This window comes from Balaenoptera borealis (assembly GCF_965194805.1).
Source record: "Balaenoptera borealis genome assembly, chromosome: 10".
In the NCBI taxonomy this organism is placed as follows: Eukaryota; Metazoa; Chordata; class Mammalia; order Artiodactyla; family Balaenopteridae; genus Balaenoptera; species Balaenoptera borealis.
This window is the reverse complement of record NC_138874.1, coordinates 91,451,119-91,478,475: the sequence shown is the minus strand read 5'-3', so window position 1 is coordinate 91,478,475 and position 27,357 is coordinate 91,451,119. Positions and strand designations below refer to the sequence as shown.

The 27,357-nt window shown below is 39.8% G+C and overlaps 1 protein-coding gene and 1 pseudogene across 13 annotated transcripts in view; both read right to left on the bottom strand.

Annotated features, from left to right (window-relative positions):
* BTRC (beta-transducin repeat containing E3 ubiquitin protein ligase) overlaps positions 1-27,357 on the bottom strand; it is a 181,917-nt gene that overhangs the window by 153,864 nt on the left and 696 nt on the right. The window lies entirely within an intron of this gene.
* LOC309636163 (BTB/POZ domain-containing adapter for CUL3-mediated RhoA degradation protein 3 pseudogene) lies at positions 653-27,343 on the bottom strand (annotated as a pseudogene). The gene has a single exon. The product of its transcript is annotated as a BTB/POZ domain-containing adapter for CUL3-mediated RhoA degradation protein 3 pseudogene (transcript).

Here is a 27,357-nt window from a genome sequence, read left to right as displayed (position 1 = left end):
TAGAGAGACTAACATTCTAAATGTGAAAGGCAAAACTATCAAGCTTCTAGTGGAAAATATGAGACTATTTTCATAACCTTAGGGTAGAAAAAGCTTTCTTAAAGAAGTCATGGGCTTCCCTGGTGGCACAGTGGTTGAGAGTCTGCCTGCCAATGCAGGGGACACGGGTTCGAGCCCTGGTCTGGGAAGATCCCACATGCCGCGGAGCAACTAGGCCCGTGAGCCACAACTACTGAGCCTGCGCGTCTGGAGTCTGTGCTCCGCAACGGGGGAGGCCGCGATAGTGAGGGGCCCACACACCGCAATGAAGAGTGGCCCCCGCTTGCTGCAACTGGAGAAAGCCCTCGCACAGAAACGAAGACCCAACACAGCCAGAAATAAAAATAAATAAAATAAAGAATTATAAAGTAGCATAATTATTTAAAAAAAAAGAAAAGAAGTCATAGAAGCACTAATTAAACACACACACACACACCCTTCATCTATCAATCACATCCAGTGGAAGAAACACAAGCTCAACCACAAACAAAACAAAAAGAGTCAAAAGGGAACCAACAAGGCTCTGATTAGGGAAATGTGGGCTCTAATCCAGGCTGTCATCAACTGTAACCCTGAACAAGTCACATGACCTCTTTGGGTCTCAGTTTGCTCTTTTTTTTTTTTAAGTAGAAGCATTATATAACTTTTATTTTATATAAGTCCACAGATGCTTGTACAATATACAATGACTACTTCTGAAGCTCATAGCATTTTTTTCCATGGCACAAAGAGACAGAAAGGTTAGTGACACACACATGTTACAATGACTCTGGGTGGAGACCTAGAGAGCACACGTTCCAGAGGGAGGGCGGGGGTACCTGCACAGCGACTGCCCCACTAAGCCACTGCAGGAGGACAATGGAGAGGCGAGACCCGGAACCATGGAACCATCGTGGGCACAGGCCCCCAGCCACCACAATAAGATGACTTATTTGAAAAAAACCTCATTACGAGGGACCCAAAGCTGTTCTGCTTTTTCCATTGTAAGCTATTACAGTGTAATAAAACTTTACTCTTTACCAAATCTTAGGCCAGTGTTTTACTTGGATGGTTCTTAAATACAAATATTGACTTTTGTTTGCCCTTAGTGCTCACATAAGAAATCAGTTCCTTGTAAAATATGTCTGATAACAGAGCTTGGACCAGCCAACACTTTGTCATTGTCAGCTCACGGCTGTATGCAACTAACAGTATCACGCACCATGGAATGTTTCAGGAACTTGTTCACATCCCAGGGAAGCAAAGACTACAAACTACAAGTGCAAAGTTGGAGGAAATGTGAAAGTAGAGAGACGGCCAGAAACGTTTGGTCATAAGGCGTAGAAGCCCCAGCTAATCAGACTGTTCCACAAAGTTACTCTTCACGTAAACATTTAAAAAACAGAACTTACATGATGGCTTTCCCATTCCTACAGAAAACATCACAACTGATATTCACTTTAATTTTCTAAAAAGTTCAACCCAAAGAGCAGGGTTGGTGTTTAAAACTTAAACTGTATAAAATATTTACAAAACATTATTTAAGCCCCCTCCCTCCCATCCTTAGCACTTAATAAAATCCAAATGGCCTAATATGAAAGTTTCCCACACAACAGTTTAAAAAGCATCTACCTGATACATGATTTTTAGGTTCGGTCATGATTGTTTTAAAGTTTTATTGTAGGCTTTGTTGCTGGATACAAAATAAAGGCATACAACTGTCACAAGTAGGGCAGGATGTACAAAGTCTGAGCTGTAAAAACCATTTCAAAATATAAACTTGTTTTTTTGGAACACACTGTATCAAAGGCTGCCTGTATTAATACTTTTGGCATAAAACAGTAACGTTTCCCTCGAACAGCAGACAAAACCCATCCTGGGCTTCCCTGGTGGCGCAGTGGTTAAGAATCCGCCTGCCAATGCAGGGGACACGGGTTCGAGCCCTGGTCCGGGAAGATCCAGTGCGCCACAACTACTAAGCCTGCATGCCACAGCTACTGAAGCCCGCACGCCTAGAGCCTGTGCTCTGCAACAAGAGAAGCCACCGCAATGAGAAGCCTGCACACCACAACGAAGAGCAGCCCCTGCTCGCCGCAACTAGAGAAAGCCCGCGCACAGCAATGAAGACCCAACACAGCCAAAAATGAACAAATAAAATAAATTTATATATGAAAAAAAAGCCTATCCATACCTTAACACACAACCGGATCTCCTTGGAACTACTCTACCAGCCTAGTCTCAACCACCCACATTCGTCACCACTCCCTCTGTGCGTCATGGACGCGGAGGAGACAGGGAGGTAGGTAACCAAGAACATCCATCCCACACAAGCACCGTGCAGACAGCAGGGATCCAGCACGGGCCACCCAGGCCCCACGGACACACATCCTCATCCACAGTCGCACACGTCCCTTAAACTAACATGAACACACACACTGACTGGACCCAAAGGGACCTGCATGTCCTCTCGGTTTGCTCGCCAAAGGCCACTCCACACTGTGTAAGAATCAGAGGCAGAGACAGGAAGGGATTTCCAGATGACAGCTACACTGACAGCAGGCAAGCCATCCTGAGGCTGCTGGTGTGAGCGGTGGTCCTGTCTGGACGCCAGAACAGAGTCTGGGGCCGTGTTTAATTTCTTCTAAGCAAAGGGCAGGGCATCCGCTGGGGGCAGTAAGCCTCGCTTAACGGGGCAGAAGGCCGAGGAGGAAGGAATGGAGTCCACCGGGCAGTGGTTTGTGCACTGTGCCTGTGAGCAGGCCAGGCGGCCTTCCCGGGATGGAGTGGGTCAACAAGGAGGGCAGGGGAAGGGGCATCTTTGCCCTTGGTCAGACCTTGCGGGGTCCCAACAAGCACCAGACCACAGATCAGCCAAAGGGACAACAGGCCTGCCCCTTCAACAGATCTGGGCAATGTAGATCCGCTCCTGCTCCTCGCCCTCGTCCTCGTCCAGGTGGTGGGAGCAACCGGCCACCCCACCTGTGGCCTCCAGGAGCGCGCTGTCAGGTCCCCGGCCATCCTGGGCCTCAGACAGCAAAATATTCAGGGTCTCCTCATAGATCCGGGCTTCGGGGAACTCTACCTTGGTCTGTTTCTTCTCCGTGGCGTAGACGATAGAGGTACAGCAGACTTCAGCGATCTTGCGGCCCTGGCTGTAGAAGGACCAGCAGCAGATTTCATCCCCAATGACATCCTTTATGAACAGGACCCTTCCATTAAAGCACAGAGACAGCTTATCAAACAGTTCGATGTTCTTCAACATACCGTTGTCAGAATTGCTGGTATACGAGTATTTGTTGTTACTTCTGTTGTAGGGCAACTTCACGGCTGGCTTATTTGAAGTCACTATAAGTTTCTGTTCTTCCTTGGATGAGGTGATAACAGGAACTCTGCAGAAAGGCTCATAAGTATCTTTGTTTCGCAGGGCTACCTGGCACTCTTCCACCAGGCCCTGGACCAGGTAGTACTTGGCTTCTGCCTGCAGCTCCTCAATCTCCCGGCGGCTCTCGGGCAAGAGGACCGCCCCGTCACAAAGGTAATTGAGTATCGTACCATAGAGCTTCCCACACCGGTCTATGAGGATCCAGCCTTCACTGTCCGTGAGCACCTCTATGCACCTGCTGAACACGGCCTTCAGCATAGTGTCCTGCTTGGTCAGCGTCTGCATGGTGGTGTAGTACAGGACTCCACCCACGTTCAGCTTCACGTACTTGGAGCTGGGGCTCGTGCCCTTGAACGAAGTGGTGCGGGTCGCAGCCACTGGTACTGCTGAGCTCACCACACTTTCTCCTGACATCTCTTCCATGAAAAGCCGGAGGACACTGGAGTCTCCAAACCCGGACTGAGAGAGACAGGAAACACCCAGCTCGCGTGAGCCTGGGGTGGAGGCGAGGCCTTCGCTCATTTTTAAAAGGAAGAAGTCATAGTCTATGATCCAAACAAAGCCTTTTGCCCAAAGTGTACTACTACTGATCTAAAATGACCACAAACCACTGTTTCTTGAATGAGCTAAGTAGGTGGACAGATTCCCAGTGTTGATACCTTAAGAGGATGAAGAAAAAGGGAAAACGATGTTTCCCAGCCCTCCCAGAGCTGAAGAGTATAAATAACTGAACATGCTGACAGTGTTTAAGGTTCACCGTGATAGAAAAGAGTGTATTCCAAATCTCCTAGATGTAAAGTGCACTTACTAGGGTAAATTGACGTTGCTGGGCATTTGCTTGGTCATACTCTTTCTTTAATAAAACTGATAAAAGTAGAAAGAGCATGGTAATATCAGTAGGATAGCAATTAAAGTATTAAGTGTTATCTATCCATATATCCCGGACAAGTAAAATTCTATCATCACAGATAGGGATAAATTGCGGCTGCTTGCCTGGGTGGCTAGGGGGATGAGAAAATTAAGAACAGGACATTCCAGTAGGATGTTTGATACCCACCAGTCAAGTCTGTACCCTTTTTCCTGATACTACCAAATAACATAATATTTCATTAGCTTCTCAAAATGCCATTTTATGATGAAGCTCAAACCTGATAGTCATACCCTTATTAAAGTCACAACTAGTTATGTTGAAATGGTAACTATCAACAACAAATTTTAAATTAAAATACATTATGTAACAACATTAAAATAAGGCTAGATGGGGACCCATGGATAGGATTCAAGGATCTCTGAAACTCCTGAAATCATGTACAAAAGGTATACACATGTGCATGTCTTGGGAGAGTATCTCATGACATACAAAAGATTTTCAGTGAGGTCCATGAACAAAAAAGTTTATGAAACTTTGAGTTAGATGACCCCTCTAGACTCAAAGCCCACACAAATTTAGTGACATCTCAGTTAAACCAAATAACTGACCCACTTATTAAGGAAGTAGAACTTTGTCTCCTTCTGATTCATCGCATTTTCTCTTAATCCAAGTTCAATAAAAGTCAGTCTCACTTTAAAATAAAAATTTTTTAAACTTCATGGCTTCAATTAAGCAATTAAAAATTCAGCCCAATAGTGCCCTCCAGGGTTTCCCTGGTGGCGCAGTGGTTGAGAATCTGCCTGCCAATGCAGGGGACACGGGTTCGAGCCCTGGTCTGGGAAGATCCCACATGCCGTGGAGCAACTACGCCCGTGCGCCACAACTACTGAAGCCTGCATGCCTAGAGCCCATGCTAGGCAACAAGAGAAGCCACTGCAGTGAGAAGCAGGCGCACCGCAACAAAGAGTAGCCCCCGCTCGCTGCAACTAGAGAAAGCCCACACCCAGCAATGAAGACCCAATGCAGCCAAAAATAAAAAATAAAAAAATAGTGCCCTCCAATTTCAAAACTCAAATTTTAACTACAATATATTCTATTTCTCAATGAGAAAGAGAATCTCTTCTTTAATCCTTTCCACCAGGCATCACTCTTTCTAGGTTCTGGGTACATTTTCACATCAATTGAAAACAAGATCTCACTCTTTCTTACTGGTTTACATAATTAATTGGAATTGTTAGTCCAAATTCATCAATCCCTGAGCCTTTTTAATTTATTTATTTTATTTATTTATTTTTGGCTGTCTTGGGTCTTCGTTGCTGCGTGCAGGCTTTCTCTAGTTGCAGTGAGCGGGGGCTACTCTTCGTTGAGGTACGTGGGCTTCTCATTGCAGTGGCTTCTCTTGTTGCGGAGCATGGGCTCTAGGCACGCGGGCTCAGTAGTTGTAGCACGTGGGCTCAGTAGTTGTAGCACTTGGGCTCAGTAGTCGTGGCTCACGGGCTCTAGACTGCAGGCTCAGTAGTTGTGGTTCAAGGGCTTAGTTGCTCCGCAGCATGTGGGATCTTCCCGGACCAGAGCTCGAACCCATGTCCCCTGCATTGGCAGGCGGATTCTCAACCACTGAGCCACGAGGGGAGTCCCAATCCCTGAGCCTTGGAAAAAGCTACTAGTCAAATCCTAGTCTGGTCAAAGTTTGGTGACTGATTCCCACTTCTGCTTCATAAGTACATACTGAAAACACACACACACAAAACTTACTAATAAGAACTATAATTTACCACCAACTACTCATAAGAAATTATAGCTCTGCTGACTGGCAAGTAATTTGCAAAAGCAGATCAGTTTAGCTGCATAAAATAAATATCTACCTGCACGTACAAGCACCAGTCAGGGCGTGAAATTAAACTTTTTATTCGGAAGTAAAGAGCTGCTTCAAGGCTGTGATTTAGTCTGGGAAACAAATAGTAAGGTCATCCTTTTCTTTCTGATGTTTATAGCATTTCTAATAGGGGAAGCAAGGGAGGAGGACAATCAGGCCAAATTCCATGGAAGCAAAAATATCTCTATGACATAACAAATGTGCCACTTGCTTTACTAATTGCACAGACTTAACAGAACCAAGTTGGTGAAATGTATGCAGGGATCACTTAAATTCTGAAAGCCCAAAATGACCACAATGGACATCTCATTCGGTCAAAACTAAGGGATCAGTGTTTAAGTGAAGTAAAGAAAATTCCAACAGATATAAACGCCACAGTAAGTTTTAAAACAGCCTACAGCCATTTTCATTACAACACAATTTTGGATTAGTCAGATTAATGAGATCCTATTCAGTAATTTAGCCAATTCCCACAATTTTTCCAACATTTATCAAAATCAACTAACACAAACTTCAACTTATTTCACTATACTATAACCACACTACTCTCACGTCTACCAGAGAAAGCAAACAAGCAGAAAAAAAAAAGCCCAAATAATTATGAGCAAATTGCCTTGAAAGTCCTAGAGAAGCCACAGTGAGTCTCGAAGTGTGATCCCAGAACCAGCGGCATCATCTGGAAACTAGTTAGAAATGCAGATTTTCAGGCTCCACCCCAGGCCTATGGAATGGAAAACACAAGCCCTCCAGGAACTTCTGTTGCAGCTTTTACTACCACAAGCCTTTAAAAACTAAACCCAATTATTTAAGCAGCTTTAGCAGTGTTTTCCACTGAAGATAAAAGTTATAAAGCACATAACCTATAAATTAGAATGTAGGGGCTTCCCTGATGGCGCAGTGGTTGAGAATCTGCCTGCCAATGCAGGGGACACGGGTTCGAGCCCTGGTCTGGGAAGATCCCACATGCCGCAGAGCAACTAAGCCCGTGTGCCACAACTACTGAGCCTGCACTCTAGAGCCCGCAAGCCACAACTACTGAGCTCGCGTGCTGCAACTACTGAAGCCCGCACACCTAGAGCCCGTGCTCCACAAAAAGAGAAGCCACCGCAATGAGAAAAGCCCACACACCGCAATGAAGAGTAGCCCCCGCTCGCCGCAACTAGAGAAAGCCCGAGCACAGCAACGAAGACCCAACGCAGCCAAAAATTAAATAAATTAACAAATAAATGTATAAAAAATAAAATTAAAATGACAAAGTTTACACATTATCTTCTCAAAATAGGAAACAGTCACCATTTCAAAGTCAAGAAGGAAAAAAAGACCAAAAAAACAAACACTTAGAACTGCCTAAAAATAAATGGGCTGATTTTACAACTTCTACAGAACAATCATCAGTGGATGCCAAAACTATTGGGAGAAACAATGTTGGGAAACAAGTTATTTACACAGTTTCCAAGTTTCACTCCACTGAGCACTTATTAATTCCAAATATACCTTTACAATGGAGAAATCTGGTGAATACAGCCTTAATAAAATGATCAAACTTAGCATCACCGATAAAGGAACAAAATAACATCGTGTACTTTCTGACGTAATGCACTAAGAAACTACAACATATATTCCTGCCAAATTTTTTAACCTGAATCTAACCATGGACAACAATCAGACAAATCCAAATGAGAGACATTCTGTAAAACTTGCCTGGACTCTTCAAAAACTTCAATTTCAAGAATAAAAAGACTAAGGAACTATTGTAAATTAAAGGAGACTAAAGAGATATAACTATGTGTAACATGTGATTGGATCATCAATTTTAAAAAAGGAGGCTATAAAGGACACTACTGGAACAACTGGGGAAATCTGAATATGAACTATATATTGAATAATAAAATGTTATCACTGTTAAATCTCTTGAGTGGGATCTTGCATTGTGGTTATGAAAGACAATGCCCGTGTTCTTAGGAAATACGTGCTTTAGTAGAGGTGAAATATCATGATGTCTACAACTTTCAAATGATTTAGAAAGGAAAGTATAGCTATACAGAGAGGAAAAAAATCAAATATGGCAAAATGTTAACACTTGGCCAATCCAGGTGAGGGGTATATGAATGCTTTTCTCAATTTTTCTATAGATTTGAAAGAAGACTGATACCACCCATTCCCCTCTTCAAATCCATATTTCTCCAACTGTATGCTTTTTTTAAAAATTATTTATTTATTTATTTATTTGGCTGCACCGGGTCTTAGTTGTGGCATGCAGGATCTAGTTCCCTGACCAGGGATCCAACCTGGGCCCCCTGCTTTGGGAGCGTGGGGTCTTAACCACTGGACCACCAGGGAAGTCCCTCCAACTGTATGATCTTAAGGAAGTAACTTAACCTCTCTGTACCTCAGTTTCCATGTCTGTAAATTAGGGATAATAACAACACATACTTAATAAGGTGAGAGGATCAAATGAGTTAATATATGTTGAGTGCCTAGAATCCTGCACTGTACATACTGAGCTGTAAGTGTTTTCTGCCATTATTGTTGTTATTTTATTATTACTACTGCTTCCACAACCCAAGGTTAGAGAGATAAAGAAATGTAGCTTGGACGCTCACAGTCCTATATATAACTTCCAAAATATTTTCACTATTTATAATTTCACCTAGTCCTCACAACAGCTCTTTGAAGTAGGAAGAGAATTATTATCATCGCTTTCCAGGTGAGGAAAATGAGACTCGGAGGTTAAGCAACTTGCCCAAAGTTTTCTAACTTCTAGAAAGTAGTATAAGTGAGATGAGAACTAGGTCTTGTTTTCACTATAGCACAATATAAAATTTACATCCCAATCTTAACTGATTAGAAGGTATTTCAAAGAAAGCACACCAAGAAGACATGTAGAACTCCGGTACTGTCAGTTAGAGACAAAAGAAGTTATCACTAGTCCATTCAGCAAAACAGATGTCACTTTCCAGAGCTTTGATATTCTCCTTAAGTACCCTTGAAAACAAGGACCAAAAAATATGAACTCTTATAAAAAGAGATTTATTGTATTTTTATAGCTTATTACATACCTTGTAACAATCATTTTGTTAAACGTGAATGTCAGTTTTATTTTCGGTCCCTTTTTTCCTGGCTATTTACAAGCTTTGTAAGAATTGTTCCTTAATTAAGTCTAAACATAGCTTTATATAAATGGATTCCTGGAAATAAAATGTTCAGACTTAAGAAATGATTGTTACAGAGTCTGTAACAGGCCGTAAAAAAAGAATGCCACTTTAAACAAAGATTTCTTATTTTAATTAAAAATATAATCATCAGAACATTCCTACACTTAACAAAACCATTTGAAGAAGCTTCTTTGGAAAAAAAAAATATGTAGTATCTTATGCAGGCTTCCGTGTATAATTTGTAATAATTTAAATCAAAGTCTCAGTTGATCCTATGGTATGAATTCTTATATTCTGTACCTACACTTTAATGATACATTGAAAGAGAAAGAGTTCCAAATGAGATAAACATCATTTCTAATTCTTTTTAACATGAATGCTTTCAAAAGATTATGAGTATTTTTCCATAAGATATTGATAAAACACATTTAAGAATATTTAAGAAACACTTTTTAACATGACCACATATAAACATATCTAGGATCACACAGTTTATTGATGCAGTAGGTATATGTCAAGTAGAGGGACTATATCCAGTGGACTACCATATAATCAAAAATGATACATACCTGCATAAAAGGAGTTTCTATTCTCAAACTCTGATAAAAGCTGAAACAATCATTCTTATTCTCAAAACATCACACCTGAATAAGATTGGAGGGTGTGAAAAACCTTTAGAAGCATGATTTGATAAGGCAGGATTCTTTTCGATTAATTCATTTGACTAACTTTTAAATTGTCCGTTTCTAACCTAAATCACGTAAAATTTGTAAAGTTAGACAAGACTCCAAGAGAGAATGAAGTAGATCTTATAAGCTGTCACTATAATTAACTGCAATTTGAAAAACAGATGCATCAATATTCCTCTACTTAAGTCATCTTTTCTAAATTACACTGAATGCTACACATGAGTCACTACTTGACTGTCTATTTCTGCAGCAATATATTCCTGGAAACTGCTTCTAAGTGGACTATATTCTCCCAGGGAGACAAGTTCTAATCAGGAGGCTACTTCCTAACTGAGGACTTGGTATCAAAGAAAAGTACTGACACGCCTAATAACATCAAAACAAAGATTCAGTAATTATAAACCTCTATCATTATTAAAAATAAAGAAATTGGGCTTCCCTGGTGGCGCAGTGGTTGAGAGTCTGCCTGCCAATGCAGGGGACACGGGTTCGAGCCCTGGTCTGGGAAGATCCCACATGCCGCGGAGCAACTAAGCCCGTGAGGCACAACTGCTGAGCCTGCGCATCTGGAGCCTGTGCTCTGCAACAAGAGAAGCCACGACAATGAGAAGCCCGCGCACCGCGATGAAGAGTAGCCCCCGCTCGCCGCAACTAGAAAAAACCCTCGCACAGAAACGAAGACCCAACACAGCCATAAATAAATAAGTAAATAAATAAATTTATTTAAAAAAAAAATCCTTCCTATGATCCAGGCTGTGTGCTAAGACTTTGCATGTCTTGTGTTATTTAAAACAAAACAAAACAAAACTATCAGGTAATCAGATATTTTTCTTTTTCATTTGCCTGTCTCCTCAGTTTAAAAGCCACAAGTGCTCTACATAAGACCACATGCCACCAGAAAAAAATACTCTTAAGTCACTCTCTCATTCTCACTGTCACAGGGCTTACTTGAAACTTTGTATCTAGGTTTCAAAGTACCCCTCACTTCATTGAAAAGCCATGAACATTCATTAGCACAAACTCCTTTCTAAAATATTTACAAAAAGTCTTTCATAGAATGCTAATGTTACAAAAGTCTTTCATAGAATGTTTCACAGAACATTACATCACTCTAATGACCATTCTTCTGATTCTTCTTAGGATGACTAGCTTTTGTGTTTGAGCCCAATAGATAAAGTCATCAAGAACTGAGGTATTCATTAGGGAAATGCAAATTAAAACCACGATAAGATGCTACTATATACCTACTGGAATGGCTAAAATAAAAAATACTAACAATCCCAAGTGCTGGCAAGGATGCAGAACTAGAACTCTCACACACTGCTGTCGTAATGCGAAGTGTTACGGCCACTCTGGAAAATAGTTTGGCAGCTTCTTATAAAGTTAAACAACACTAACCATATGACCCAGCAATTCCCCTCCTGGGTATTTACCCCAAAGAAATGAAAATATATGTTCCCACAAAACCTAAACACAAGTGCTTATGGCAGCTCTACTTATAATCACCCAAAACCAGAAACAACCCAAATGTCCTTCAACAGATGGATAAACAAAATGTGGTACAATCCATACAATGGAATACTACCAAGCAATAAAAAGGAATGAACTATTGATACATGCAACAACTTGGATGAATCATCTAAAAGGCATTATGCTGAGAGAAAGAAGTCAGTACGAAAAGATTATATATTGTATGATTCCATTAAATGACTTTCTCAAAAAGATAAAACTAAAGTGAGGGAGAATAGATCACAGTTCCCAGGAGTTAGGAAGACGGGGAGATAGTACAAGGTAGTTTCTTGGGGGATGATGGAACTGTTGTGTATCCTGATAGTGGTGGTGGTTACATGAATCTACACATGTGTTAAAATTCTGAGACCTGTACACTAAAAAAAAGTCAATTTTACTAAACGTTAATTTTTTAAAGAAAAAACCAAGACCAAAAACATGCACACAGCAGACATGAATACACGTTTAAACAGTAAAATGGAATAGGGGTGGAATGTCTATTCAATAAACCTTGGAAGCCTGTGTGAATTATTTTGAACTAGAGTTTTGTTGTAAAAGTATTACCACCACTATATCCTTATGGACTAGAAAGCCCCTTCACATTTACCTCATTTAACTGTATCGAATTACATCTTCCTCTAATGCTGTGGCTGATGCTGCTTTTAATCTAAGGGATGAAGATAAAAAGACCTTTTCAGACAATTTCTCACTAACCAGAAAGCCTGTGGCTTTGTGCCTCTCACTTGAGGTCAGCTTGAGGACCCTGCTCAAAAGAACAACTCTAGTCTATGTAATTGTACAAAAGACTAATCTTTCATCATAAACTTCCTTACCATTCAGTTATGCCTATTGCTTTAAGCAACACTTCAATGATTCCTCAATCTTCTCCCTTCGTTCCTTGACATTACCTCAAGACATTACCTTAAGAGCACTATGAAACAACGGTTGAGGTAGTCTGTTGTCATTTATCTTCATGTATGTGATAGGGTCATGGAATATTAACAATAAAAGTAATGTTAGAACTATCCACAACCTTTTCATAGCACCAGCAGGGACTACCAGTTTATTGTGACGTGATTTTAACATACCTAGAGTGGCCACATTTGGGGATGTTGCTATTGTTCTTCAACTAGATATATCTCTTATAAATGGCATTATCTTGTTAATTTTTCTGCCCCTATGGTTCACCAAATTCTCCAGCTGCAAATAGCACCCAGAAGTAAATTGTTTTTAGAAACCAACTTATTACTAATCAGTTGGAACTCAGAGATTCTAAGCCTCTGCCATGAAGTTTGTCTCATTCTGCCTTCACTGTTTTTTTCCAGCTTTACTGAGATATAACTGACATAACACTGTGCAAGTGTAAGGTGTACAACATGTTGATTTAATATACTTACATACTACAAAATGATTATCACCTGCCTCCACTCTTGAATCCAGTTAACTCAGCTGCTTCCTGCTATGTTCTCCATGTTCAAGGCTTCACCTTTTACTCTGGCTCTAGCCACAATATTTCCCCCACTCCCTCTGTGTTGGTGCACTGGCCAGGACACAGCAGTCTAGACATTTTGTCAAAGTGTGATCTGAAAAATATCTCTATCAGAAACACTGAGATGCCTATTAAACATGCAGATTCTTGAGACCTACTAAATTAAGTGGAGGGAAGAGGAGCTGAGAATCTGCACTACATGTTAATATGCTCTCCAAATAATTCTCCAAATAATAAAGTATAGTACTACTGCAGTGGGCACTAATGAGCAGGCTGAATTCTTTAGTTCCTTGCTGGGTATTCCAGTTCTATTTTTGAGCCCAAACTTGAAACAGAGGACTTGCCGCTTCTTTTCAGTACTCACTGATGTTGTCTGCCTATTGAATCTCCCCAGAATATCTGCACCCAGACTCCTTGTCACTATTTTCCCCTCTGAAATTATATCCTGCCCTTCTAAACTTCTCTGAGTCCCCAAATCTGCTTGGATTGCCAACAGATACCATGTTCCATCTGCCTGGCTAAATTTCCTTTCCTCAGCTCCTAGCTACCCCCAAGCACTTGGTCTACCTCAGCCTGTAAAGCCTCTGTAGCTTTATGTCTCCTTCTGACTGATCTTGATTTAAAACACTGTTCTCAGTACAATGGACAATGATTATGCAATTACACAAAAGTAACATTTAGATGAATCCTTATCTTTCTATCACAAAGGAATTTGAGTAGAGCTGGTCCAGAGAACTTCAGCTTGGCTCACTCTCTATGTGGATAAATCTTTTTCTAACCTCTTATTATGTATACTTTCATATACTCAGAAAAGTATAGAACAGCATATAATGAATCCCCATCACTCAGCTTGCCACCTTCCAAATCCCAAAGCAAATTCCAAAGATTATATCATTTTGCCCATTTTTATCTATGTGTACATCTTAAATTTAGTCTCCTTATTAAAGTTAGGGACTACTCCAATATCTTTACCCACCAAATACTTGTTTTGCCATACCTACTGCTATGGCAACCTTCCCTTTAACTAATCGCCCTGAACACACCTGACACCAGCCATATTTTACTCTTCTCTTTTCTCTTTTTCTTTTCTCCTAGCCTACTCCAGGCAAACCTTACTCACTGTATCTCCAGAATATTCCTTGAATATCTTTCCTTCTTTCCAGACCGGCTGCCCTAGCTCAAGCCCACATGGCTTCTTGCCTAGACTATTATATAGTCTTTAAGCACCCTCCCTGCCTGTCTGTTCCCCCGTCCCTAGTCCAATCCACTCAAAGTCAAATAACTAAAGTGGTCTTCTAATCTTCTTTGTTGTTATTGCCCCCAGTGGGAATCAGATTCAGATGTAAATTACAGACCTTTCAGAAAAAAGTACTCCCATGTGTTTATGCTGAATGAAGGTCATGGAGCTCAGGTTTAAAAAAAACCTTTACACTCAACAACAAACGGAAAATTAAATTTTAAAAATAGCATCTAAAAACACCAAATACCTGGAATAAATCTAACAAAAGATGTATAAAGACCCCTACACAGAGAAATTACAGACCCCAAAAATGGAAAGATATACCATTTTCATGGATTATAAAATTCAATAGTGTTAAGATCTCAGTTCTCCCCAAACTTATATATAGATTCAATGCAATTCCAATAAAAGTCATAGGAGGATGTTCTGTGGAAATTAAGCTGATTCCAATATATATGGACATGCAAAAGCTGAGGAACATTCAGTATCCAATATCAAGAATTGGTTTAAAAATATAGTAATTAACAAAGTGTGGGGGCTTCCCTGGTGGCGCAGTGGTTGAGAATCTGCCTGCCAATGCAGGGGACACGGGTTCGAGCCCTGGTCTGGGAAGATCCCACATGCCGCGGAGCAACTAGGCCCATGAGCCACAGCTACTGAGCCTGCGCGTCTGGAGCCTGTGCTCCGCAACAAGAGAGGCCGCGATAGTGAGAGGCCCGCGCACGGCAATGAAGAGTGGCCCCGTCTTGCCACAAGAGAAAGCCCTCGCACAGAAACGAAGACCCAACACGGCCAAAAATAAATAAATAAGTAAATAAATATTAAAAAAAAAAAAAAAGATGTCTCTGCTTAGAATTACTAAATACACTGAAACACAAAATCAATGTTAGCTGAAAATTAAAAAAAAAAAAAAAAAAAAAGAAAGTGTGATATTGGCACAAGGATAAATAGACCACTGGAACATAAAAGTCCTGGAAACAAGCCCACACACATATATAGACAGGTGGTATATGAGAAAAGTGACCATGCAACGCAACAGATGAAAAACAAAACAAAACTGAATTCTGTCCTCTACCTCGTATCAAACATAAAATTTCCAGACGGACTGTAGATCTAAATGTAAAAGGCAAAATATTCATGGAAAAGACTCTGACAAGTACAGGTTTCTGGTAACTGACTATACTGCTGAACTGAATGAATAAGCATTTTCAGAACTCTAATGGAAAACTGATGAATTCATAAAAGTGCTAACAAAAGATCAAGATGAAAAAATATTAAGCGTTTTGGGGTCTTGAAGAGATATTTGTAGACCCATGTTCATAGCAGCATTATTTATGAGAGCCAAAAGGTAAAAGTATCCCAAGTGTCTGGCAAGAGATGAATGGACAAAATGTGATATATATATACAATGGAATATTATTCAGCCTTTAAAAAGAAGGAAATTCTGACACATGCCTTAACATGGATGAACCTTGAGAACATTATGCTAAGAAAAATAAGCCAGTCACAAAAAGACAAATACTGTATGGTACCACATATATGAGGTATCTAGAGTAGTCACATTCATAGAAACAAAGTAGAATGGCAGTTACCAGGGACTGAAGGCAACTGAATGGCAGTTGCCAGAGACTGAATGGCAGTTGCCAGGGACTGAATGGCAGTTGCCAGGGACTGTTTAATGGGTAAAGAGTTTCAGTTTTACAAAGTGAAAAATCTGTATTCAGTTTAGTGAAGGTCAAGGAAAACAAGTGTGTACATGAGATGGCATAGAGGGATCTGCAGTGACCTACAGCAGGATGTCAGAACCCTAGCAGGATAAAGAGAATGTCTATACAGGAATATGGCAGCCTTAGTAGCCCTGCACAAGGTGCTCGAGTCCAAATGGAGTGAGGAGAGCAACCTAGTGCACAGTATCAGAGCCTGAAATGAGAAGGGTCTTCAAACGGGGGCTAGGGGCAGCAGCCTAATATGGGATTTTGGAGACTGATAAGGTGAGGATGGCATCCACATGATGGGTGTCAGGAACAGCAGCAACAGGAGAGACTGGTCACATACAGGGGGGATTGATTAAGAAATTATGTTGAAAAAAAAAAAAGAAATTATGTTGAGGATAATGAGAGCCAACTTACTATCAGAAAAGGGAGTTACAATTATGGAAAGCAAATTATTGGATAAACCCTGTTGTGTTAGACAAGAATTGGAGATATCTGTGTGAACTCATGGTTTTAAATAAATATGTAGATAAAATTAAAATAGCGATATGTGTGTGCACATGTATGTGTACGCACGTTTACACATACATATATATTCCCTACCTCTGTCCAGTGAGAGGACTTGGGAGCAGTGACACCCAATAGCAATGTGTATACCTAACACCCAGATATTGACTTCTATATGTCATTCTCTACTAAAAGAAACCAGAAAAAAAAAGAGAAATCACTGATTCCAGGGCTGGGGGGGAAAGTACAATGTTCAAAGAATGACAGAAATACATAAAAAAGACAAAGAAAGCAGTTTGAAAGCACTCTCACTGGCCAAACAGGGAGCAATTTAAGTGTCAAAAGAAATAATGATTGGGATTCCCTGGTGGCGCAGTGATTAAGAATACGCCTGCCAATGCAAGGGACACGGGTTCGAGCCCTGGTCCGGGAAGATCCCACATGCTGCAGAGCAACAAAGCCCGTGTGCCACAACTACTGAGCCTGCGCTCTAGAGCTCTAGAGCCCGCGAGCCACAACTACTGAGCCTGCGTGCTGCAACTACTGAAGCCCATGCGCCTAGAGCCCGTGCTCCACAAGAGAAGCCACTGCAATGAGAAGCCCACGCACCTCAACGAAGAGCAGCCCCCACTTGCCGCAACTAGAGAAAGCCCGCGTGCAGCAACGAAGACCCAACACAGCCAAAAAAAAAAAAAAAATTAAAAAAAAAAAAGAATGATAGTATTATAACCCATCAAATAAAACAGGAATTCATAAACTCATTTTGTTAGAAATAGATTGAAAATCTGATGAAGAATAAGATAGTTACATGGTTTCAAAGTACCTTCCCACAAGATACTTACTACAAAAACATTAGCTTTAAAGAAGAAACTGGCAGATGCCACTTTAATCAAGTAAAAAAAGTTGTAAGACAAACAAAAATTATGTGTCACCCAACAGGAGGCAATAAGTAAAACAAAGCAACACTTCTGTGGTATTTCTGCCAAAAATACAGGACCCAAATCTAATCATGAGGAAACATCATCAGATAAACCCAAATTGAGGAATCATTCTACAAAATAACTAGCCTATAATCTTCAAAAGTGCCATAGTCATGAAAGTTAAAGACAGGAACCGTCCCAGACTGAAGGAGACTAAGGAGACATGACAACTAATTTCAGTACGTGATTCTGGATTAGACCCTTTTGTTATAAAGAACATTATTAGAGGGACTTCCCTGGTGGTGCAGTGGATAAGACTTCGCACTCCCAATGCAGGGGGCCCAGGTTCCATCCCTGGTCAGGCAACTAGATCCCACATGCATGCCACAACTAAGAGTTCGCATGCCACAACTAAGGAGCCTGTGTACTGCAACTAAGGAGCTGGTGAGCTGCAACTAAGGAGCCCTCTGCCACAACTAAGGAGCCCACGTGCTGCAGCTAACGAGCTGGCGAGCTGCAACTAAGAAGCCCGCCTGCCGAAACGAAGACCCTGTGTAACCAAATAAATAAATATTTAAAAAAAAAAAAAAGAACATTATTAGAACAACTGGCAAAGTTTGAATGGGGTCTAAGGGGTTAGATCTGTAACTGTACTGTATGTTAATTTCTGAATTTTGATGGTTGTCTTATATAGAATGTCCTTGCTTGCAGAAAATATACACTAAAGCATTTGGTGATGATGTGACAACTTACTCTCAAATGATTCAGGAAAAAATGTCATTTGTGTTGTACTTGAAACTTTTCTGTAATTCTGAGTTGATTCAAAATAAAATATTAAGAGAAAGAGAAAGAATTGCACTGGTAGTTACCAAACACTAAAAATAAATATAGTGATGTTATATGTATGTGTATTTTATCCACATACACACACCCCAATTAGGATAACTATCTTAAGAGAGACTATTAGTTTGCTATGGCTGCTTTAAAAAAGTACCACATACTTAGTGGCTTAAAGCAACATTAATTTATTATTTGACAGTCCTGTAGTTCTGAAGTCTGAAATGGGACTCACTGAGCCAAAAATCAAGGCCTCAGCGGGGCTATGTTCTTTTCTGGAGGCTTAGCTTGTCCTTTCCTGCTTCTAGAGGCTGCTCACATTCCTTGGCTCACGGCTCTCTTTACCCCATCTTCAAAATCAGCAACAGTGGATTGAGTTCTCACATGTCATCACTATGACCTCCTCTTCAGCCTCCCTCTTACACATTTAGGGTCCCTTGTGATTACACCGAGCCCAACCTGGATTATCCAGGACAATCTCCCTATTTTAAAGTCAGCTGAGGGACTTCCCTGGCGGTCCAGTGGTTAAGACTCTACACTTCCACTGCAGGGGGCAGGGGTTCAATCCCTGGTCTGGGAACTAAGATCCCGCACGCTGCATGGCAAAAAATTAAAAATAAAGTCAGCTGATTAGCAACCAAATTCTATCTTTTACCTTAACTCCCCTTTGCCCTGTAATTTAACATATTCACAGGTTCTTGGGATTAGACTGTCTATCTTGGATGAGGGGTGGGGGGAGGGCATTATTCTGCCTACCTCAAAAAGTTTCCTTTATTCTGAGATTATGTGTTTTCTACTTCTGTGGCATTAAAAAGCTCCTTCTTTCATTTATAAAATGATGGTGCTGACAGTGGTGCTTCTTTTTCAAGTATTGGTTGCGTAGGAAAAAAAACTGTTAACCCTGTAAATCCTGTGTAGGTATTTTGTAGTCACAAAATCTTGTGACTTTTTTACTGATCTCTTAAATGAAAAAATCTGAAAACAAAACACACGTTCCTACAAAAGAACCATATACTTGTTGAAAGATCTGTATTGTATTTTTCAGAATATAGGGAATAGATCAATAAGAAAAAGGCAGACAATCCAATAAAAAAAAAAAAAATGACCAAGGCCTGAATAGACATTTCAAAAAAGAGGATATCTAAACAGCCAGTAAACCTAAAAAAGCCAAAAACCTCAATAATCTTTTTAGGTGCTTGATTATAGCAGTCATTAAGGAAATGCAAATTAAAACAGTCAGATAATACCATTCACCCACTAGTATGGCTGAAGTGAAAAAAGGCAGTAGCAAGTAAATGTTACAAGAATGTACAGCAACTGGAACTCTCATATGGTGCTGTAGAAAGTATGAAATGGAAAAAATTCATAGACTCTACTAAAGCTAAACATTTTTCATACCCTATTACCCAGCAATTCCACTCCTAGGTATATACCCAACAGAAATATGTACATATGTACAAGAAAAGACACGTACAAGATTATTCATAAAAGCACAATTCACAGTAACCCTAAACTGGAAATAACCAAACGTCCATCAACAATAAAATGGCTAAAAATTTGAACTATATTCACACAGTGGAATACTGCACAGCAATAAAAATGAACATACTACACCTAACACAGCAACCTGAATGAATCTTCTTATGTGGGACAAAAGATGCCAGACACTAGAGAATATATACTGGAGTGATTCCATTTATGTGAAGTTAAATACCAGTAAAGGCAAAAACTAATCTACAGGTATTAGATAATTGTTACACAGAAGTGACCACTGGGTAAACATTCAATGAGCTGTATACTTATGATTTCTTTAAAAAGTATACTTATTTTACTTCAATAAAAGCTTATATAGACACATACCAAGTACACTAGAATATTATTCTTAAATACAAACTGGATTCAATCCAAACCCCCTAGGCTCCCAATCTATCTTTTCCCTCTTGTCTGCTATTCACCTTATGTTCAAATCATACATATCTACTCACACAGTGCTGGCCATCTCCTGATCTTCTGGCCTCTACCCAAACTACTCCCTCTTCCTGGAACTGCCCACTTCAGAAACAAGTCTGTCAAAATCTATCTATTCCACAAGACCAATATGAAGCTCTCTTCTTCAAACCTTCCAAAGATCTTTCCGGTTAAAACTAATTTCCCCTCCCTTAACTTCTATAGCACTTTGTGCCTCTATTATGGCACTTAGCAAAGTGTGCCTTAAGAGATATTTATAAATGCTTATCTTCTCAACAGACTGTGAAGTTCTAGAGAAGACAGAAGTTTTATAATACTTAACTTTGTGTCTTCATCCCCTCCTGCCCCCATAACCACCTCCCTCCACATGTAACATAATGTTTTGCACTTGGTTTATGTTTATATTTTTATCAAACCACACTGCATGCCTCGTTTTCAGTTGTCAACTCACTCATTTTGTCAAGTACTACTTAACAGGAAAATGCAGTGCTCCAGCACAATTTAGGACCATAGAGTTCTAAATTTCCAATGAAAACCTTGGATACATATAGGAGTTTAAGTAGCATAATTTATCAATTAACACATTATACATGGCAATTTACAATTTAAAATGAACTGGGGTGGGGGGGAAGAGAGAAAGAGAGACCCTTCTTAACTAGGTAAGACTAACAGTTAAGACTTTTCAGTTAAGAAAATGAGCTCAGAGTGAGGTGTCTATTCAAGCCACCACTGGCCAGTACACTTGCTACACTGTAGTCCATGATCAAGTGCAGGTCTTCATTTGGGGTACTTGTTTTATAAATGTATGCATTAAATATATTAAATTTTAATTTTTCTGATTAAAAACAATACATATTCACTGTCAAAAATGTAGAAAACATTAAGGAATATATAGAAAAGAAAAATCACCTAAGTGATGCTTTTTTTGTGTTTCCTAATACATCTTCAGTTGCCAAATATTTTGAAATATTACCCATAATCCAACATCTCACAAAAAAACACATTAACAGTTTAGCGTAGTACTTCCTAAGAAGTACAAGGATTTACGTATCCATGCTGCAAAAACATTATCCACATGCTACAATTCTGTTTCCACAACTTTTCAGTGAAAGCCTAAAAGTCCCCCCAGACATCAGAAAATATCGTTGCAGCCTTAAGTTTAGGTTCAGGGAAGGGGCTTAAGAGCTCTGAATGTAATACCAAGGGAGTTGTTAGGGCATTATGTATGACCTTGATTCAAATTCTGTTACAGTTCAAATTCTGTTACAAATGCTACTCAGTGACATCAACCTTATCCTTCCCAAGTACAGAAAAACAGAATTGTGATATTGATGAACTTTCCAGGGCATCACTGTGGATTAAAGTCAAGATTCTGATTATTTCTTTACACTTTTTTTTTCCTACATGACATAATACAAAGACACCTGCTGTATTAAATTGTGATTCTGGAAGTATCCAACCAATAGGTGTTGTTCAGTAACCAAAATGTGAAGGTGCTAGTCAGAATAGTGCCAACAAGGGAGAGCAGAAAGCACAATAGTTGTAATAGTAAGCATTTTATCATTCTTCTATAAATCAAGTATATTAGATTATTATTACTATAGTAAATTATTGTGCAAGTTGCTCTCTCTTCCACTCCTTCTATGGGCAGAGTATACTCTCCCACCTCTTGACTTGACCATGTGATTTACTTTGGTTAACGGAATATCAGCAGATATAATAAAACCAACGACTGAAAGGCACTTGAACAACTGGGCTTGCTCTCTTGCTCTACAGCTATGAGGACAGCTCTGCCTGGGAAGTCATTGCCTCTACAGTCTGAGTCCCAGAATAATATGTGGAACAGTCCTGAGTGAGCAGCCAAATCCAGAGTGACCCAACAAAATTCAGTCTATGTCATCCAATATTCAGCAAATCCACATATTCATGAGAATAAATAACTATCATTGTATTGCCATGACACTTTGTGGGTCTTTATTACTCAGCAATAGCCAATTGATACAATGATACTGTGACAACTCCGTTTCCTCAGTAATTCAAATGATCACAAATCTACATGTAAGTCTGGACAGTAACTCTCCACTCCGGCCCATCGGACCAGCAAAGAAATGTGCCATCATATTCCACTGTTTCTCTGCTCTTCAAGGATGAAACACAGTGCAAGTGAGGGTCTCAAGTCAGACTGCCTGGGTTTGATCTCAGGCTTCTTGCTAAGCAGAGAGACTTTGTGCAAGTTACTTAACCTCTCTGGAATCAGTTTCCTCATCTGAAAATGGGAGTAACAATAGTACTGAATCTATCTTACAGGATTATTGGGAGGACTAAATGAAATAATAGTATATGTAAAGAATTTAGAATAGTAAACAGTAAACACTAAGTAAATACATATTAGCTATTCATGGCTGATCATATTAAAAAAAAAAAAACAAAGAAAAACAAACACAACCCTCCCATTTCTACTGTGGTTATCCTATTATTGACACAGACAGAGTCAGGTCAGGTCAGTCACAAGCCTGGGAATAGGAAGGCAAGTATACCCTGAAGGGAGAGCCAAATCTCAGAAAGGAGCAAGACCTCAGAAGGAAGTTCCAACTCAAAACGTTCACCTTAAGCAGGCAGGAATTCTCTCCCAGCTCTGTGGCTTTTGGTCCCCTGCTCCCCATCCTCACCCTAGCCACAAAGGCAATCCAGGAACTATGATTGTAGTGCCCCAGAGAACAAATCATATTCTTAGTTCAAAATTACTCTCAGTATCTATTCCTCTGTTGTTATCTCTGAGTCTTCTGTAAAATGTTCTGGCTCTGTTTCAATCAGGCTTCAGAAATCTAAAGGGAATTATCCAGAGATTCCCCCAGTAGAAGGTGAATCTTACGGAATACTAGTTGAAATGGTAAGATCACGTGGACCTTTCCCATAGAGATTTTCCCCTCCTCCACTGCCGATGTTAGGATGCTGGGATTGATTTATTAAGAAAGAAAGCAGTTTTCTTTATAGTGACCAAGTTGTTAAACATTGGTAAATATTTTCTACTTTATCCACAGTGAATTCTTATTATATACATTTAGAAAGCACCTTCATGCTGTATTAAAATATTGCTAGAAAGCACATGGTATTTTAAAATATTTTAATACCACAAAGATCCTTTTTCCTTTCTTCATTCTCATTCTTTTTTTTAATTGTAATGCCATTTACCACAAATAATTTTATCTATACATGATCAAGATCTTACATAATGTACCACCTCCCTTTAGAAAGAGAAAAAAATTCTTAACCTGTTATTTTCTTTTAGGATTTAAACAATACACAAAAAATATAGAATAACAAGTAGTCTCCTTTGAAAGTTCATTTTCTAATTTAGCAATAAATTTCTGGCAATCTTTCAACGTAGAAGAATTTTTACTCCACATCTAATAATTCACTTCCAATAATTTATTATGTACATTACAAACATGAATCAAGAAAATGAACACAGAGAATTATCATTAATTTGTAATTCCATACCCCAATACCTATATAAGAGTATTCAGAAAAGAAACTGAAGGCTAATTTAAATGAGAACAGATAACAAATATATAGAAATTCTGACAAACTAAGAACTAGTTTCAAATGTCCATCCAACCAGGTGGTAATCAACCTCACTGATTTAAAGAAAAGCCCATCATAGTGAAAAATCTGAGTACTTATTGTAAAATGCAGTTTCTTGCTTTTAGATACATATGGTTCTCAGGCAAAAAAGAAAAGTTCCTGAATCCTATCAATTCATCCAGTATTATCTCTACAGTAACATTATTAAGACAAGTCATGCAGGAGATCATGTTAGTTCCTTAAGAAGTTAACCTCGAAAAAGAGATGCCTCCAAAGCATTCCTAGTGTTATTACCCACAAATCTGGCTGATCCCATTTGTATTTTTATCCTGAGCATCCAACTAGAATAGCATCTGTGGTAGCCAGTCTCAAAAGGGCATGGCCCCCAGCAATTTCTCTCTGTTTATGCATGCCTCTCTTCTTGTCTACAGGTAGAGATTACTTTCCCTCCCCCTGACTCTGGGCTGGCCTTGACTGTCTTTGACCAACAGCAACATTTTCAACTTCCAAACCTAGGACTTAAGAGAACTGGCTGACTGGTTTCTATTTCCTATCTCCTGGAATGCTCCTTCTTAGAACCCAGGCATCATGCTTTAAGGAAATCGAAAGGCCATGTGGAGAAAGGAGGCCCACATAAAGGAGGACAGAAGGCCTTACTGTTAGCTGAACTTTCAGCCAGTGGCCAGCCATGACAGAATGTGGCCATTTTGAACATTCCAGCCATGCTGGTACCCCAGCCAACACCAAGTGAAACAGAAAATGCATCAGTCAACCACAGATTTATGTTTGTTACACAGCAAGTTACCCTTTACACTTTCACTTATCTTTCAATTCTTTAAAAAACTATTTTATATGTCCTAAAATTATTTCATGCATGTGTCAAATTTTCCCAGTTCTAAGATCCTGGGACTTCAGGGACTTCCCTGGTGGTGCAGTGGTTAAGAATCTGCCTGCCAATGCAGGGTACACGAGTTCGAGCCCTGCCCCGTGAAGATCCCACATGCCACGGAGCAACAAAGCCCGTGTGCCACAACTACTGAGCCTGCGCTCTAGAGCCCACGAGCCACAACTACTGAGCCCGCGTGTCACAACGACTGAAGCCCGTGTACCCAGAGCCCGTGTTCCACAACGAGAAGCCACTGCAATGAGAAGCCCGTGCACCGCAACGGAGAGTAGCCCCCGCTCGCCACAACTAGAGAAAGCCCGTGCGCAGCAACGAAGACCCAAAGCAGCCAAAAACAAATAAACAAATAAATATTTTAAAAACCCTTCAAATTCATCCCTCCACTTGTCATATAGAGAGACAGATATGATATAGAAGGATAGACAGATATAGATATATCACAAAAATCCAAAGGTAAACTTTAAGTCTAGACCATGTGTGAATTATGGTCAAATCTGAATTAGCAGTCTCATTGATAAGATTTTATTATAAAATTTCTAATCAAAGTACTACGTCAATATAATAATGAGCAAAATTCATGAAAGAGAATATCCATTTCATGTTGCTATTTTAAACAAATTTTACATTTTCTTAAACAGTGGAAATCAGGCATCGGTATAAAAATTATCATTCACAACTCACAAATGAGGGAAGGGATAAGGACAAAATAAAGCCAAATACTATCAATAACTTCAATTTGATTAAAAGGATAGTCCTTCCATGTGTACTGTGCACTAATTACTAGGTGCAAACACAAATAAAATATCTTCCTATCTCAATTGACTAAGGAAACAGACATGTTATAACAGGGTAAATGGGACCAAAGGCAAGTTGTGACTTACTCAGATTCATAATAAGACTGTTACTGAGCTGAAAAAGAATACCAAATCTCTAACTCTCCATTCTGTTTCAGTTATTAAGGTGTCATTCTTGGTGACCCTCTTCCAGTTGGCCTTTTCTCAAACAGCAGCCACAATAGCAGGCAAAGTCAAAAATGAAAGTAACTATTGTAAAACTGAAGAATTGGTTTCTCCCTATAGAAACTGACTCAACATTTAATAATGTGTGGCGTCCCAAAAGCTGCAAACTACTACATGGCCATCTCTAGCTCAACTTTAACTCAATCAGGAGACCATTATCAAAACAACTCACTGGTACCAAGCAGAGATCAATCGGTTGAAAATGTTCCTAGGCTGAGGTCTAATGGGGAGTAACAAAGATGATCTCATAATGTCTCTTTATGATCTTTAAACCACATTATTCCATAAACCTAACACATGTCAAGATCAGGATTGAGTCAATCTCTAAGCAGGAAAACAAAAATAAGCAACTGCCACTTTTCTGACTCAAATCTAGAAGCTGGCTGTAGATACAAAGCAACTTCCTCTCACTTCTAAAGTCCAAAAAAATTTCAAAGCCTCTTCTTAATATTTTAGAATTTCAACATTGGGCAGAAACTCAAGAACCTTCTTCAGGCCTAAAAGAATTTTGTTAAAGATACACTTGAACTTTAGTTAGGTGTTTTTGAAAGCACTAATACAAAGTAAGTAAAGTTATAGTAAATTTGACCAGTCTCTGAAAAGGTATTCTTGTAAATGGGGCAGTTTAAAGCCTAAATTCAATTAGGTTAGTGTCCATGTTTGTTTAAATTTGTTTGGGTATCTCAGGCAAAGACACAAAATAACTGACAAAAGAAATAAGATTTGGAGTGACAAGTTACAATTACTTCTGGAAAAAGCAAAACTAGACTGCAAATACTATCAATGTCTCTATGGCCACCTGCTAAGACAGAAGTAAGTCTATGCATCCCATCATTCTGTAACCACAAAGTCTGGTTTTACATCTAGGATATACAAATGAAGCATCAGATTAAAAGCATCAAACATCAGACTCTACAAATTTGCCAAACATACACATATCAAAAACAGAAAAGCATGATTCAAAGTTAAAGAACTAGATTCCAAAGGATTTAAACACACCCACAAAAATCCAATCCAAGTTCATACTGTGCTTCAACCTAAAACTCATAACTACCAATCCTGACACCTGCCATTCCTCACTACCTGCATTCCCCTTTTTATCTCCTGAATTTCTCCATTGATCTTATCACTTCTTATGTGTCTTTGGATTCTCCATGGCCTTTCCTTTCCCAGAAAGTAGTACAGCACCCGGCCCCCTCATTTTACTATCTCTACAATTTAGCACTAAGTTTTGTTTTACCCTATTAGTTATTAATTTTGCCCCTAATCTCCTGTACCTAGGTTTCCCTAACCAATGAACCTCTCCTGTCTTCTCCTTTCAAACTAGAGGATGTACCCCCTTTCCTGATACTTGTAATTCTGGTTCCTAGTCAACCCCCTTCCTTTCCCAGAGACTGTCATCATAGCGCTAGACCCCCATCCCCAGTCCTTTTCTTCCTAAGTAAGGCCTAGTCCTTTCCAGAGTTTGTCAACATTAGTTTGGCCAAGCTGGGATTGTACCCTGAAGGCGAAGGCTATCTCTCCCACCTAACTCTACAAATCTATGTCTCCCACCAGCCCTGTCTTTCTCTCCTCTAACCTTAGATCCAGCTGCATCCAGCGCTGCCCGTTTCCCACCCACCTCCCACTCCCAATATCTTTCCTCCCACTATCCCGCGCTCCCCTTCCTCACTCCT